Genomic DNA, 16,073 nt, shown 5'->3' with positions numbered 1-16,073 from the left:
AAAGAAACAATAAAATAATTTGATAACATAGTGCTACCTATGAGATCTATTCATCCTTCCTAATGTAATCAGATATTAATTCACAGATTTAATGGCTCATTTACACTGCTTGACGAAGCAGATAACTATCGGTAAGGAAGTGTTCCTTCCTGACAAATATCTGCTCGTCAGTCGATATATCTGCTCGTCAGTCGAGGTGTCCGCTTTATGTCTGCACAGTCTGGGGAGGAGCGATGACTAATGCCATTGCTCTTCCTCATATAGATTTATTGTTTGAGTGCTGATTAGATAGCAAATCTTCTGCCCATAGATGATAATTTAAGTGACCACACCAGCAATCTATTACCAGACGAATGAGAGTTTTGTTCATTCATTGAGTAATTGGTGGCACTTTTAGATAGGCCAATTATCGCTAATGAGCATTTGCATGAATGCTCAATAGCAATAATCTGTCCAAATATTGGGCATTGTAAAAGACCTTAAGTTTAAGCAATATTGGAAGGTTCCTTACAAAAGTGAAGACAAAGCACTGGACTGGACCCGGTCGCTTTATGGTCCTCCTTTGCTAATTTGTGATCTCTACCAAATGTTACATTAAGGAAATGAAGTTTTTGTGGACAACTGAACAATGCAATGTATAGCACAGAACCATTCAATATATTCTGTTTATGCCTCCGAGCAATGCATACCCATGATTTCCTTGCAAATGCAAGCACAATTGAAATCACAACTGAATTGAGAAAATGAGTATATAGCGATGTCTGCTTCATTAAACAGCATTGTTGATTTGATACTATATGAAAGTCAATAAGTTCCTCATTTGAGTCAAATTATCTAGCATTTAAATTGGAGTATTACCTAGAAATGACTAAAATATCTTAAATGATCAAATTATGCAATATTATTGTTCATTTCCAAAAGGATCCAAGCATTTATATTAAAACAGAATGGTTCTTGTTCAAATGGAGAACTTCAAGAAAGTATATTCTGAGCATCTAACTACATAATAGGGTTACCTTATGAAAACTGCATATTTATATTGATAACCTATGTATTCTAGAACCTCCACTGATCAACAGTAGTGTTAATCGCAAATATTCTAATCGCAAATTTTTATCGCAAATATCGGCACTTCGAGAATTCGCGAAGATGTAGAATTTAGTGCTATATCTTCGTAATCGCTTCTTGCTTCTGGGCCAATGAGAAGACTGCAATGTCTGAGCTTAGCAACATTCCTAGCAACCGATAGGAAAGTTGCCTACCCCTTACTGTATAAGAAACTCCCCAGCAGCCGTTTTCTGCTGTTCTTTTGCAGTTCTGAGAGAGAGAGAGAGAGCAGTGTCGTTGCTGTGCTCTGTGCTTTCGTCTGGATCCTGTTCCTTATCCAATTACATTAGATAGTTAGTTAGTTCATATATATATATAATACAGATAGATAGTGGGAGATAGTCAGTGTAGGTTAGATAGTGATATAGTGTAGCTGTTCTAGTGCAGGGTGTTAGGTAGTGTGATAGGAATTACTGTACTTAGCATTTTCTCCAGTCTCAGGAAACGTCTAGCAGCTTGAAAAATGCAGCAAATGTGAGCCACGCCTGTATTGCAAATGCAATACGCGCATATCACATTGCTGATTTTCACACTCAAGAAAATAATGACTGGAGATCACAAATTCTTGAATTTGTGAATTTATGCCGAATATTAAGCCACAAATTTGCAAAATATCACAAAAACGAATATTGCCTATGCTGCTTATCACTAATCAACAGAATGAAGAGACTGAGACTAGTACCAGGCACGGTCACAACTATATGTACGGTGCAGCTCTTAAAGAAGCACTACATTTAGTTTTTCAGTTTTTTTGCATTTGTTTTTCAAATATTGCTAACTCACCACCAATTCTAGTAGTGTAATTTGTTACCACCTAACTCAGTTACATCCATACATTTTGAACCTTTTCTTCAAATGAACCTGGTCATGCGACCCAAAATCTGACCAGCAGCCCAGATTTTGCTTTAATGTGTAAAAAGGAACTCAGTCTCTCCACTGTGGCTCACTTCACGTGAACTTCAGAATGGCATCATCGCTAATCATATCCCTCCTGATGGCTCTCAGGTCCCTCCCCTCTCTAGTCTTAAGGTTCATTTTGTAAAGCCCTATATTCTGTTGAAGATATAATGTCTCCCTTTTATAAAAGAGCAGGAGCGGAGATATATGGTAATTATACATTGATTAGCTGCAGTTATATAAACCTCCAGAGTGTCACTGCCTGTCTATGCCATTTGTTTTTGCTGACTCTCCAGTGTAGTTCTGTGAAATGTAGCTTCACACTGGTCTTCCTGCCTCCAGCTTTTACAAGGTGACAGGGGAGAGAGGAAAGACAGGCTCAAGGTATATCACACAGGAAAACATGGAGACCCTGTAGTATGAGGGGACGGCAGTTCTGTGTCACCGATCTGTAAATGCGTGCCACACTAGGAAAACCATATCTGAGGGTAAAGAAGGAATCAAGATGGCTGACAACCCACAACCTGCACATCAAGTAAAACAGGTATACACAAGGCATATGCAATAGCCACTATAGTAATCATTAATAATGGCCTATTGTGCACTATATAGGGAAACCATCCTGGAGTACTTCTTCAAGAAAACAATGAGCACCATGGCACATTCATTCTTTATTTTGTCAGAGCTTCACCAATCATATTAATAATATTAATGGTCAGTTAGTTCTAAGGACAGAATGTCAATTTTAAACTCTCAGAAAAAACTGATCAAAACATATCAATTTCATAGGGTAAAAGCCATTCCTCTGAACCCACCTCTATGGGTAAAAGCAGGGGGCCCCAAGTAATAGTAGTTATAATGCTGGAGTAAGCTCCTTCCAGATACCTCCAGCATTGACTTATCTCTGTTGAGAACAAAAAGATTGACCTGTGGAAATTCAACATACTCGATACTTCTTTCCACAAAATGTGCTGATTGAATGTTAGCCATATGTCTGATACACATTTTATGGTCAGCCAGTTTAGTGAAAATGTAATCTGCCTGGACATCTTAAGGCAACTATATCAGAAGACCTATCTTAGGCTACATTCACACCTGCATAGGAAACTTCTATCACAGAGTTCGTCAAAAATAACGGAAAAAAAAGTCATGTTCTCCACTAAAAAAACATTCTCCTGAACGGAAACCTAATGGTTCCCATTATAGTCAAAGGGATCTGTCCGTTATGTGCTGAATCCAGCACTTCTGTTATTTTCCTTCTTCAGCTCCTATAACGAAGCAGAAGAATGGAAATACAGTGATATGAAAGTAGAAGAAGGGATCTCTTCCCCTGAAAATACAGGAATAGGCTTAGCTTGGCATTCTCTTTTAAAATGTTAACGGAGACATTTACTATTTACATAAAACATCTCACAAGGCATTGGCATGGTCATTCACTCTGTTTATTGTGACAGCAACTTTTAACCATTCAAATGGCCACATTTCAGTACATAAAAGTCCAGAGCAAGCAGTAACTTTCTTATTGTCTTAGTCCTTACACCAGCACAAACCATTGTTCAAGATTTCATTGTCATCAATGTCCTTTTATCTTAACCATGTAAAAACAGAACAGCATGGTGGCGCATTCACATCTCTGATTGAAGCTGAAATCCCTAAATGGATGCAAATCTGTATTGTGAGTTATTACACTGTTCTGATTACATGCATAGCACTCTATTTCCTTCCAATTTGGAATACATTACATTTAGAAACCCATGAAAGGATAGATAAAACTCTCAACAGGTGCTGATATGAGAACAGGCTGATATGGTCTGTCTTAGTCTATAGAAAACTGTTCTAGCGCTCTAATTACCAGTACCTATTATACATATTCACTAAATGCATAACGTGGGGATTCATGATACAAGGAAGAAGAAAAGGGACACATGCAAGGGTATACATACCAGAAAAGCACTTCTATGGGGAAAGAAAAGGCCAAGTCCTGATTGGTCCCATCACCTTTACAATAAGGTAGTGAGAATCTATACAGGACAACCCTCTCCAGAAGAACTGCAATTTTACCTAATAAGAGAGTGAGGGATTGGTCTATGGGACACGGAAAGAGCAGGGAGAGAAAAAATAATATTCAGGACATAATATGGAACCTAGTTTGATGATTGAATTGGGTACCTTTCCCTTTCCCTATCCCTTCCCGATGACATTGGAAGTCTATACAATACTTCATATATGTTTGTGCATGTACACATCGAGAAAATGACAACTAGAGATGAGCAAATTTCTAAAAAGTTTGATTCGGCCGGTTCACCGATTTTTTTGAAAATATTTGATCCGATCCGAATTTATTTGTGGCTAATCGCATTTAAAAAAAGCAGCTATTTCCTGGCTGCAGAGAGCCTGTATAGTGGTGTAGAACACTGTGTCTTGCAGTAACACGCATAGGGAGTCTGCTCTGGTAGGGAAACAATAATGTGAGTCAGAATGACATGCACGTGATGCGGGGTCGCTCTTAGGATCACTGCACACTTCACTTATTTGGGTAGTTACGGGGCCAAAACTGACCAAATAACTCAAGTATGAACTCAGCCTTATAGGGCGATGTTAGCACCAGGTATAAAGAACCGTGCAAAGGCTAACGATCCTACTGTAGCGTGAAAGAGCGCACTCTTTTACTAAAACTATTATAATATGCTAACTAGCCTCTGGGGGGGGGGGGGTTTAAACCTGCTCCTAGAGGCTCTGTTTGCCCAGCTCTTTTCACACCCTTCTTCTCTTGATTGACAGGGCCAGGCAGCAATGCTCTCCTCCCGCCGGCCGTGTCTACTAAGATAATCTTGCGCCTACGCCGTCTCATTCAGTATTTGTCACAGTCGCAGCAAGGGAAGGATGTTCTTTGGTGGCCGGGTTCCTCACTGTGACGTATTCAGCGCAGGTGCAGTGAGGAAGACAGCAGCCGTTAAGCGTCCTTCCCTCACTGCACCTGTGACAAATACTGAGCGGAACAGCGCAGGCGCAAGATTTTTTTAGTAGACACGGCCGGCAGGAGGAGAGCAGCGCTGCCCTGGCCCTGTCAATCAAGAGAAGAAGGGCGTGAAAACAGGTGGTAAAACGGAGCCTCTAGGAGCAGGTGCAACCCACCCCTGCTCCTAGAGGCTAATTAGCATATTATAAAAGTTAGTTTTTTCTCAATAAAGGCATCAGGCAGTGAGATGGCACTAATATAGTTATGTTCGGCTGACATTAGCACATCGCTAATGTCAGCCAGCTTAATACCCATTTTTCAGGTGACAGAAACCCTTTAATTGTCAAATGCCAAAGTTATTCATCGACATCTCGCGAGACTTCTGTGATAACTCAGTTCACCTCACTAAAGCGCTCATCCCTAATATGGTGTACCACCACTAATCCACCATATACAGTCATGTGAAAAAATTAGGACACCCTTTGAAAGCATGTGGTTTTTTTGTAACATTTTTAATAAAAGGTTATTTCATCTCCGTTTCAACAATACAGAGAGATTAAAGTAATCCAACTAAACAAAGAAAACTGAAGAAAAGTCTTTTCAAGATCTTCTGTAAATGTCATTCTACAAAAATGCCTATTCTAACTGAGGAAAAAGATAGGACACCCTCACATGTATTCCCTCTTAAATTGGCTCAGATCTCACACAGGTATATCACACCAGGTGCACATAATTAGTAGATCGTTACTCTGCATGTTGAATGAGGCTTGCCCTATTTAAACCTCAGACATTTAGTTTGGTGTGCTCCTGACTGTTGAAGTGAGAGTGAGCACCATGGTGAGAGCAAAAGAGCTGTCAGAGGACTTCAGAAAAAAGATTGTAGCAGCCTATGAGTCTGGAAGGGATTTAAAAAGATCTCAAAAGATTTTGAAATCAGCCATTCCACTGTCCGGAAGATAGTCTACAAGTGGAGGGCTTTCAAAACAACTGCCAACATGCCCAGGACTGGTCGCCCCAGCAAGTTCACCCCAAGAGCAGACCGCAAGATGCTAAAAGAGGTCTCCAAAAACCCTAAAGTGTCATCTCGAGAACTACAGCAGGCTCTGGCTACTGTTGATGTAGAAGTACATGCCTCTACAATCAGAAAGAGACTGTACAAGTTTAACTTGCATGGGAGGTGTGCAAGGCGGAAACCTTTGCTTTCCAAGAGAAACATCGAGGCCAGACTGACATTTGCCAGAGATAAAGTTGACAAAGACCAGGACTTCTGGAATAATGTTCTTTGGACAGATGAGTCCAAAATTGAATTATTTGGACACAACAGCAGAGGACATGTTTGGCGTAAACCAAACACAGCATTCCAAGAAAAGAACCTCATACCAACTGTGAAGCATGGAGGTGGAAGTGTCATGGTTTGGGGCTGCTTTGCTGCAGTAGGACCTGGTCAGCTCACCATCATAGAATCCACGATGAATTCTACTGTGTATCAGAAGGTGCTTGAAGAACATGTGAGACCATCAGTTAGAAAATTAAAGCTGAAGCGGAACTGGACCATGCAACATGACAATGACCCAAAACATACTAGTAAATCAACCAAAGATTGGCTGAAAAAGAAGAAATGGAGAGTCCTGGAATGGCCAAGTCAAAGTCCAGATTTGAATCCCATTGAGATGCTGTGGGGTGACTTGAAAAGGGCTGTACGTGCAAGAAACCCCTCAAACATCTCACAGCTGAAAAAGTTCTGCATTGAGGAGTGGGGTAAAATTTCCTCAGACCGATGTCGAAGACTGGTAGATGGCTACAAGAACCGTCTCACTGCAGTTATTTCAGCCAAAGGAGGTAACACTCGCTATTAGGGGCAAGGGTGTCCTATCTTTTTCCTCAGTTAGAATAGGCATTTTTGTAGAATGACATTTACAGAAGATCTTGAAAAGACTTTTCTTCAGTTTTCTTTGTTTAGTCGGATTACTTTAATCTCTCTGTATTGTTGAAACGGAGATGAAATAACCTTTTATTAAAAATGTTACTAAAAACCACATGCTTTCAAAGGGTGTCCTAATTTTTTCACATGACTGTATATTGGAAGGATATGATCTGCAGTGATGAGCAGCAGGGGCAATATTTGTCATATATTTGCGAATTCGAGAATTCATGATCTCCAGTCATTATTTTCCTGATTGAGAAAATCGGCAATCGGAAAATTGGCGATAAAAATTCACAATACAAAAATTTGCAATCAACACTACTCCTAAAGTCAAAGATATTGCAGCCTTCTAATTGGCCCACAAGCAAAAAGCAGTGAGGGATCATGGGTACGATTACGAAGATATATCACCTTATTTTAGATATTTGCAAATTCTCGAAGTGCCAATATTCGCAATAAAAATTAGCAAATAGAATATTCACGATAAACACTAATGATCTGTATCGATACATAAAGAATATGTTGTATTTATATAATTGTTATTTTTTTTTTATTTTTTTTCAAACAGGGCTGTTGAATTTACTATGCCCACAGCCATTAATTGTTAGTCATTGGTATTCCTATCACCGACTGAACCAGTGAAGAGTCTAAATTAGCTATGGAAACCATACTGAGATTATATTTTCCAACAAACTGTACAAAGGAGTTGAAAAGGATTTTGCATTACAGTCTCTGCGTGAACAGATGACTTTCTCTCTCTTTTTTTTTTTACATTGCACTTTATTTTTTTAAAGGATACTTTAGCAACTGTCCCACTGATCACTGTTCCATCACCCTCATCATAAGTATCAGCTTCAAACCCGAAATTAACACTGTTCACCCCTTACCCATACTTTGATTATTCTCTATGCATTTGTGAGCAGTTTCAGCTGGCAAAAGTTTCTCGACTCCCTCCACTACCTCCTCTGACATTCATATACTGATTGCTTCAGCGGTACAGGGAGACTTTTATTATTCTATGATTAAGTGACAACTGATTTCAAACTGGGGTCTGGCATACAAAAGGTAGACCAGCTCTCTACATTTCTTGGCATTAGGAACATTGTTCTGTGCTATTGCTTCAATACTTGAAAACACTCAGGCAAGCAGTAATGTTGCAATTTAGCAGTAAACAGGTAATTATGTATTCTACATTCGACTTTTAGCTGACATGAAAAAGTTTAACCCCGATGTGTCCTAGAGAGCCAACAGTAAAGCCTCCTCCTATATCTCGACTCCTTTAGAACTAGACAGTTCTGTCTCACATCATTTCTTTCTAGATAGAATGAGTGGCATTCTACTATTTTGGTATCGCTGGTATTGTATTATTATTGCAAAAAAGTATAGATACCTTAGGTGTGCTAAATTGTTCCAGAATTGTGCCAATCTAGGAGCAGTCACTTTAGTAAATATGAACGACAAAGCATCATTTTAATCAAATACATTATTTATATTATTTCAATACTAATATTGTCAAACCTTCTTTCGGCTAGCTTAGTCTTTATAGAGTTGGTGTTCTAGATGTAATACGTGTGCATTGATAAGTCTAAAAGTTAACCATAAAACCAGAAGAAATTCACACGTTTTACGTGTAAATTACAAAAAATAAATAAATATGTATTTTGTATTCATTTTGTATAAAAGTGCAATTTTTTCTATTTATGTATGAATTCATGAATGTATTGAATTTATTGATTTTTAGTTAAAGGAATGCTCAAATGATGGATACATAATGTCATAACCAATTCATTGGTGATGCTTCCTTGGTGTTTCTCAAGACAATGCTTCTCAAACTGGGAATGGGGGTCTTCACCCCGAGTTGCTGTTTGTTAATAACATAATTGATTTATTTTATTATTATTTCAGTGTCCTATTGGGTTCAGGAGACAAATATAAGGGTAAATTGAAGTCATTTTTAATTATCTTAGGATGGACTACTACCAATGCTAAGGCCTAAATAGAAAAAAGATCAAATGCCTTGCCCTAAAAGGATGGACTACTACCAATGCTAAGACCTAAATAGAAAAAAAAGATCAAATGCCTTGTCCTAAATCTCTAAGTCATGAACCCTGTATTAGGCATAAATTAGTGGGGGAGTGGGGGAGTGGGGGGAGTGGGGGGAGTGGGGGAAGTGGGGGAGTGGGGGGGGAGTGGGGGAGTGGGGGAGTGGGGGGGGGGTGGGGGTTTATCAACATATTGCAACACAGAAGAGGACAGAATATTGGTTGATACCTATGAGCATGAAGTCCCTCTAGCACAAAAAATGAAGAGGCTGAGTTGTTCAGAAGAAAATTTCCAGCATGCATTTTAAATAATTCTCTAACAGCACACAAAATATTTGAGAATTTTTACAAAAGACCATAACCCCTTTGGTCTTATAATCAATGGCACTCCTAGCTCCTATACCAGTTATTCCTTAGAAGGTCTCATTTTCAAAAAGTGTCTCTCATTTTCCTGTCCTCTTGATTCTCCTGAATCAAATCACACTTTTTGAAAAATTCATGTTGAGTTTCCAAATTTTAGAATACATTAGCTGATCTCTACCAGAGACCCTTCCCTCCAGGGATCAGCTTTATAAGCTTATCAAATTATTATGACATAAAATGAAGGTGACTTTTGCTTTTCTAAATCTTGTAATTGTGAATGGAAATTTTGAATATTATACAGTACTCATTGAATAACTTTTTTCCATTGAGTGTTCTATTTTTTTAATTGTTTTTTAGTAAGTAGAAATTTTAACAACAGAAGAACAGATTTCCGATTATGTCTTTTTTATGACACCCTTCTGGGTCCCTTTTTTTGCCAAGGATTATGTCTTAACATTTACCCATGTGATATGAATACAAAATGGCAAAATCTGTGCTTCAAAAATCTGTCATGTACTGTGTATTGAAATCCCAGATGTCAATGAGCAAAAAAGTGCATGTCTTATTTATCTCAGTGACTGCTCCACTATTGCCTCAGTAAAGCTAAACTCCAATACACAGACCTTTCTGAAGACCCACTCCCCGGTACACATGCACACTTAGTCAAGTATGCATGTATTCTTAAACTGGGACAGGGTAATTAGCCACTACTGAACACCTTTTGTGGCAGTTTTTCTCCCTTGAGAACAGAGGAATCGGCAATGTTGAAATACAGCATGACTGATCCTTCTATCTTAAAATATCTGCCATGAGGGAAGAATCAGGACACCCTTATATGTCTAAATTTAATTAATGTAAAATATAATCTAAAATATGTATGGACACAGAGAGCTTCTTCCAGGTCTAAAGCTAAAACCATCAGTAGACAAATTGTGAATTAATGGGAGTTAAAATTCCCTAACTGATCATGAATGTAAATGGTAAAAGCAGAGCCTTTATCTGGTAGGCCAGTCTATTTGAGCACCTGTTGGCGCGGGATGTGTTATGGGCTCATTGGTACAGATCAGCACCCACTGCAGAACTATGACATCCCAAACCTAATTCACCGGTCCTTAAATCCTGTCCACAATAAGACTGGATGCCCCTTTAGTATCTATGAAGTTTAGCAAAGATTGTATATTAATTGTATAGTTAAAGGTTTGCAACTTTACCTCACTTGTCCCAACTTTACAGTAGGAGGCATAATAAATTATCAGTTCCAAGGATGCCATGCTGCTTACTTTATCAGTCCCAGCAGGGCTTGGCCATATATTTTTGTATAAGTAAATTTGGGTTAATTGAGATAGGAGCAACATGAAACAATATTGTTTTTATATATTTGCTCAATACCTTAAAAGGGGTTTTCTACAATGAACATCTATCACCTGTCCACAGCTTTGCTGCTCTATTGAAAGTTTAAGGGGGCGATATAAACATCTAAGTGTTGTGGGTTCCCCAGTGATCAGACATTTATTGCCTATCCTGTGAGATCGGTGATAAATGCCCATTTTAAAATACAACAGTTTTTTGGGGAAAAAATTGCACCAAAAAATGGCATGCACACTTGAATCAAATTTACCAACTTTTCCAAGCTCTTTGTGACATGTCCAAAATGGGGGGGGGGGGGGGGGTGGACTTATCAGAAAGAGGTGTAAATGACCTAAAAGGTGGAATGACCTAAATGAGGCTCTGTGCACCAAAAATGCACCAAAATTGTTGTGAACTTTTGAAGTAAAACTACACAAATCTTTAGCTTGTGTAGGCTTAGACTAGACAGGTTTTATTGGTGCACAGAAATATTTTTGGGTGCTCAGACATAATCCTAGTGTAATTCTGGTGCAGGATTTAGGATACTGCAAATTTATAAATGTCCAATCTCCAGAATAGTAAATTTGCCTACTAATACAGGTGTTGTCTTGCCTGAGACATTGGTGGCATATCGTTAGGAAATGCCACCAATGTTAGACAAGTGCACGTCCCACCTCTGGATTCACATCTATCTCCACAATGGAGTCTCTAAAGCGAATGAGAGCACCCTGCACAAGCACAGCCACTGCTCCATTCATTTTTATGGCTGGCTATTTCAGGCAGTCCCATAGAACGGGGTGGTCACTGTGCTTGGGTGGCGTGCTCTCCATTCATTTCTATGTGACGTCTTAAAATAGGCAGTGTAGTTGCTAGGCTATTCTTAGAGCTCTATTAGAAGTGAATGTAGGGCATGTAAAAAATGCATGGTGGATTTTTTTCACTTTTGGTGGCCCATTCTGGAGATAGGTGCGGGTCCCTGAGGTGGGACCAACATCTGTCTGATATTGGTGGCATGTCCTAGCAATCAGCAACCAATGCCCCAGATGATAAAACCCCCTTAATGCTGTGATTCATATTCTTAGTTCTTAGTGTAAAGTGCAACACTATTAGGAAATCTGCCCCAATGTCTTTAGCATATAAAATATACAAACAAATGTATACTTCTATAAACTTGAATGTCAATGTTTCCCCTCTCCTTGGTTTTCATTAATACAATGTAGTTTTCTATTTCCTTTAATACTGCCTTACTTCCAGATAATTTGTAGTATAATTGTTCTCTTTGCGGTAACAATGCAATTTAAAGACAGAATTTAAATAAGATGGTTGTATTCAGGGAAGAGTCATCCTTTTAAGAGTGTGTTTTGAATATTAACATACCCCAGCAAATTAGTTTGCGCTCATTATCATAAGCAATTACTTACTGTTTAGATGCTTCTAGTGTTCTACTGGCAAGTAATTTGCAAGAATTAAAACACAAATTTAAAATACTTTTCTATACTGTGCAAAAAAAGATTGTGTTAAGTGCGAAGGTCGTGTATGTATTAGCGCCTCCTACACAGGAAAATCTACAAAGGCGCTTATAAAGAAAATATTTAGCATTATTCCCCCACTGAATAGACTCAACTAATGCACCTGGATAAAATACAGTTGTATGGCAATCCTTGACCTCAAGTTGCATTGTATAGGTGTGCTGCATATAAAACCGTGCATATGAAAGCAACTATGAAGAATAATAGTCTTCAAAGCGCACAATACTTGAGATGACGTTACAAGAGATATTACACAAGCCCATCCCTTCAGTCAAGATTTCATTTCATTCTTGCAAATACACGTTTGAATTAAAATGGCCACCGTACTTTCATTAAACTTTACATAAATCAAGTGTAGAAAGATATAATACATTTTCTAATATATCTTATGACAGAAAATGTATTGCTCTCCACGTATCAACTATTTTGGCTCTGCTCCTCCTTTCCGGAATTAACATTAACTGAATTGTGTCATTAATACTTCTTGAGAGACTGAGATGAATGGTCAGCTCAATGAAGGATCATAGTACAAGTCTATGGAAAGGGCAGGGGGAAGGAATGAGATGAGACAAAGACACATGCAAAAGACTGTTGCAGATAATTGTGAGTGTCACCGCAAACACCATATTTACTTTACTTCTCTATAATGTTCTATATGATACTGCTGTGTGGGAGAGCATTAGGGAGCAACATCTCCTGCTTTCTCCAAATTCTATGGCAAACATCATAGTAACTAGTCTACAACCAACCAGCTCATTAGAGAGATTCTACCAGATAGGAAAACTGCTAATAACTCCAGATACGATACATATAATGCCCAGATATAGTGTTCTCTAATATAAACATGCATAATACCTTGTGTATTTATATATAAAGCACTGTGAACGAGTCGTCCCCCTCTCATTGATGAAGGGATCTATTGTCTCGAAACGCGTTTGAGGACCTCCTAACAATTTAGAATCACGGTGAAATTACCCTGAATCCTACACATCACAGTGGATTATAAAATAAGCGCTCCATTACAAAAATCATTCTTCATATTCAGAGACATTGCTTCACTATTGAACTCAGCTTTTTCCCAGAGCAACACTATTCTGGTCACGTAGGAGAGATACGTGGTGAGACAAGCGCTGACAACTGCATATTCAAACAGATGCGGTGTGCGCCACCAGACTCCACGTGGGATGCCCAGTTTCGTCTGGGCAAAGACATACAGCTGACTAAGTCTGGAGACCTACGTAGGGGGAGAGCAAGTATCGGCAGATAAACGCCGCTTAGTGCCGATAAACAAGCGGGACGCCACTTAGGTACAGCGGACCAAGAATACCTACCCCACACGTAAGTTCTCAGACTAACTCCCTCTGATATGCTAACTAAATAGGAGGGTTTCTGTTGCTATCCTATTTGGATTAAGATATTTACCCCTCAATTATCAGCACAATCCCCTCTGACCAGCTCATAACCAGGAGGGTTTAAAGGGTATTATCAATATCACAAATCTAGAACTATATATACTATTTGCAATTGGATTGGATTATATATGAACTATTGTAAAACCATTACTTGATCAATTTCTTTTAGGCTACTTATTTATATTTTTTATTCACGATTACTTTGTGATATTCATTATATTTTAGATACATCAATACATCTATTCTTTGATCTATACATATTGTATTTGGTTCTGTTTGAAAATAACAAATATGTGACTCTAGATTAGAGAGTGCCTGCTACCAAAATGTATTCATATTTCCATAATAAATATGTGCTGTATCTATAGGTAATAGCCAGAAATATTATTGAGAGCATTTTGGACTGTTCCACCAAGGCTGACTTATTATATAATCACCACATTTCTGCACAAGGACATCTATGGAACAATACTAGATTTTCATTGCTCTCTGTCTATAGAACATTGTAATCTATTAACATTGTAATCTGAGTGTTGTGCATTGCATAGAATGAAGTAAACGCCTGTAGTCATCCTTTTCTCCATTTTCTTTTTATTGGAGTAATTGTGTATTACATTTTCTATATTTATTTTTAGAGTGTTAACCTTGTACAATAAATGCTAGGTACATGCTTAATGAATACAATTGTTTCTAAAGTTTCATTGTATCTTTTGCCAGTTTTTTTTTAACTATTTTTTGCTATTTGTATTTCTAGTAGGACTGTGATTGCAGTGCATATAGTGCCAAACAATGCTGGAGAATGTGTTACTGTGTAACTAGATTAGTTGTTTTTGAGATTCCGAGAGGTGGGTGGTGACTAGAAATGAGCAAATCGAAAGCTGACAAAGTGGAATTCATTCCGAATTTCAGGAAAAAAATGATTCTGAACTAATGCAAATTTTTTCTCACTTTGTGGTAGCGAATCACAATTTTTCCTAACATGGCGGCTACAATGGCGGCTAAAGAGCAGCTACACGTGTGAGGACATGGGGCAAGGAACCTTGGGAAGAGTGGGATGACCCATAATGCCATGCATGCAGCGAATCAGCAGCCAGCCAGCCCGGTGATGTCACAACCCTATAAATACTGCGGCCATCTTAGATTCTGACATTCACCATCAGGGTCAGACATTTATGCAGGTGCTAGGGAGAGTGAAAGAAAACCTCATTGTGAAAAAAAAGAAGCATTTTATAAGTGCACGATAAGGATAGGGAGGAATGATTTCACATCATCTAAGTGTAGGGACAGACATTTCAAGCGCTAGGGAGAGTGATAAAGAAAACATTGCGAAAAAAAAAGAAAAGTGGTTTATAAGTGCATGATAAGGATAGCTACAGCTACTAGAAGACAGTCAGCAGTTACTGCCTAGCCAAGATCTGGAGGAGACATCCGCCGCTTCCTCCGCTAGGCGGGCAAGTAGTGATGAGGAGAGTGGCACGGGAGATTGTATTGCGAGTGGTAAGTCTCCTGACCCAGAGGCCGTTGAGGAGGACATAAGTGATGTGCAGACAGTACTCGATGATGATGAAGCCGATCGCACTTGGGGGCCGGGTGCAGAAGGGGCTTCATCATCAGGAGAAGAGGGTGGCAGCTTGGCTGGGAGTCAGCAGGGTGGCAGCAGTAGGAAATCGGGAGCCAAACTTGCCCGGGGAAGAGCACCTGCTTCGCAGCAGCCTACCTGCCTGGGAAGTAGTGGTGCAGGGGTTCACAGAGGCTGTGGTGGTAGCAATCAGTTAGTGCGATCTGTTGGGGAGAAATCACCTACTTGGCAGTGTCGCAATTTTTTTTTAAAGTGCCATAGGAGGTTGAAGTGGCCATATGTAGCATCTGTGGGCAGAAGGTGTGGCGTGGCCAGGGTGCCAATGTTCTGATGGATCAGAGTAAGGGCAAAATAATCAGTGATGTCAACACAAGCTTACTGCTGACACCCTCTCCACTGTCGGGGGGCTCTACTTGTATAAGCGTTTAATAGAACATGTTCTGTAGACATCTATGTGGAATCAGCTGATGAAGGTGTAAAAGGAGTGTGCTTCTTCTTTACACTAACATCTACCTGTAAGGCTGAGTTGATACTTGAGTTATTTGGTCGGTTTTGGCAGCAAAATACTCAAATGTGAAGCCATATTAAACTGTAACACTGTTGAAGAGGCCATTAAAATTTGAGGTTTATTTCTGTTAAATGAGAAATTGTAAGGCTTCTTTGGAGCCATTTCATAATGATTTCATAACATTCTACCAACACAATGGTTAGATGGTTGGCAGGTTTCCCTGAAATCAGTATCTGTCTAATGTGTATGTCCACCTTAACATTTGTAACACATATTCAGTACAGTAGATACTAAATAAAACTAATTAAAAAAGCTAATGCTTAGAAGTAGAGATGAGCCAATCAATTTGTTAGAATCAAAAGTTGACCAGAATTTTTTTAAAACTTCCGGTACAGTAAAACCCAGA

The 16,073-nt window shown here is 39.0% G+C and overlaps 1 protein-coding gene across 12 annotated transcripts in view; it reads right to left on the bottom strand.

Annotated features, from left to right (window-relative positions):
• The window catches only part of NRXN1 (neurexin 1), a 1,537,142-nt gene that overhangs the window by 337,593 nt on the left and 1,183,476 nt on the right, over nucleotides 1-16,073 (bottom strand). The window lies entirely within an intron of this gene.

This window comes from Bufo gargarizans, chromosome 4, assembly GCF_014858855.1.
Source record: "Bufo gargarizans isolate SCDJY-AF-19 chromosome 4, ASM1485885v1, whole genome shotgun sequence".
Lineage (NCBI taxonomy): Eukaryota > Metazoa > Chordata > Amphibia > Anura > Bufonidae > Bufo > Bufo gargarizans.
Note: the sequence above shows the minus strand (reverse complement) of the source record. Positions and strands in the feature narration are given on the sequence as shown.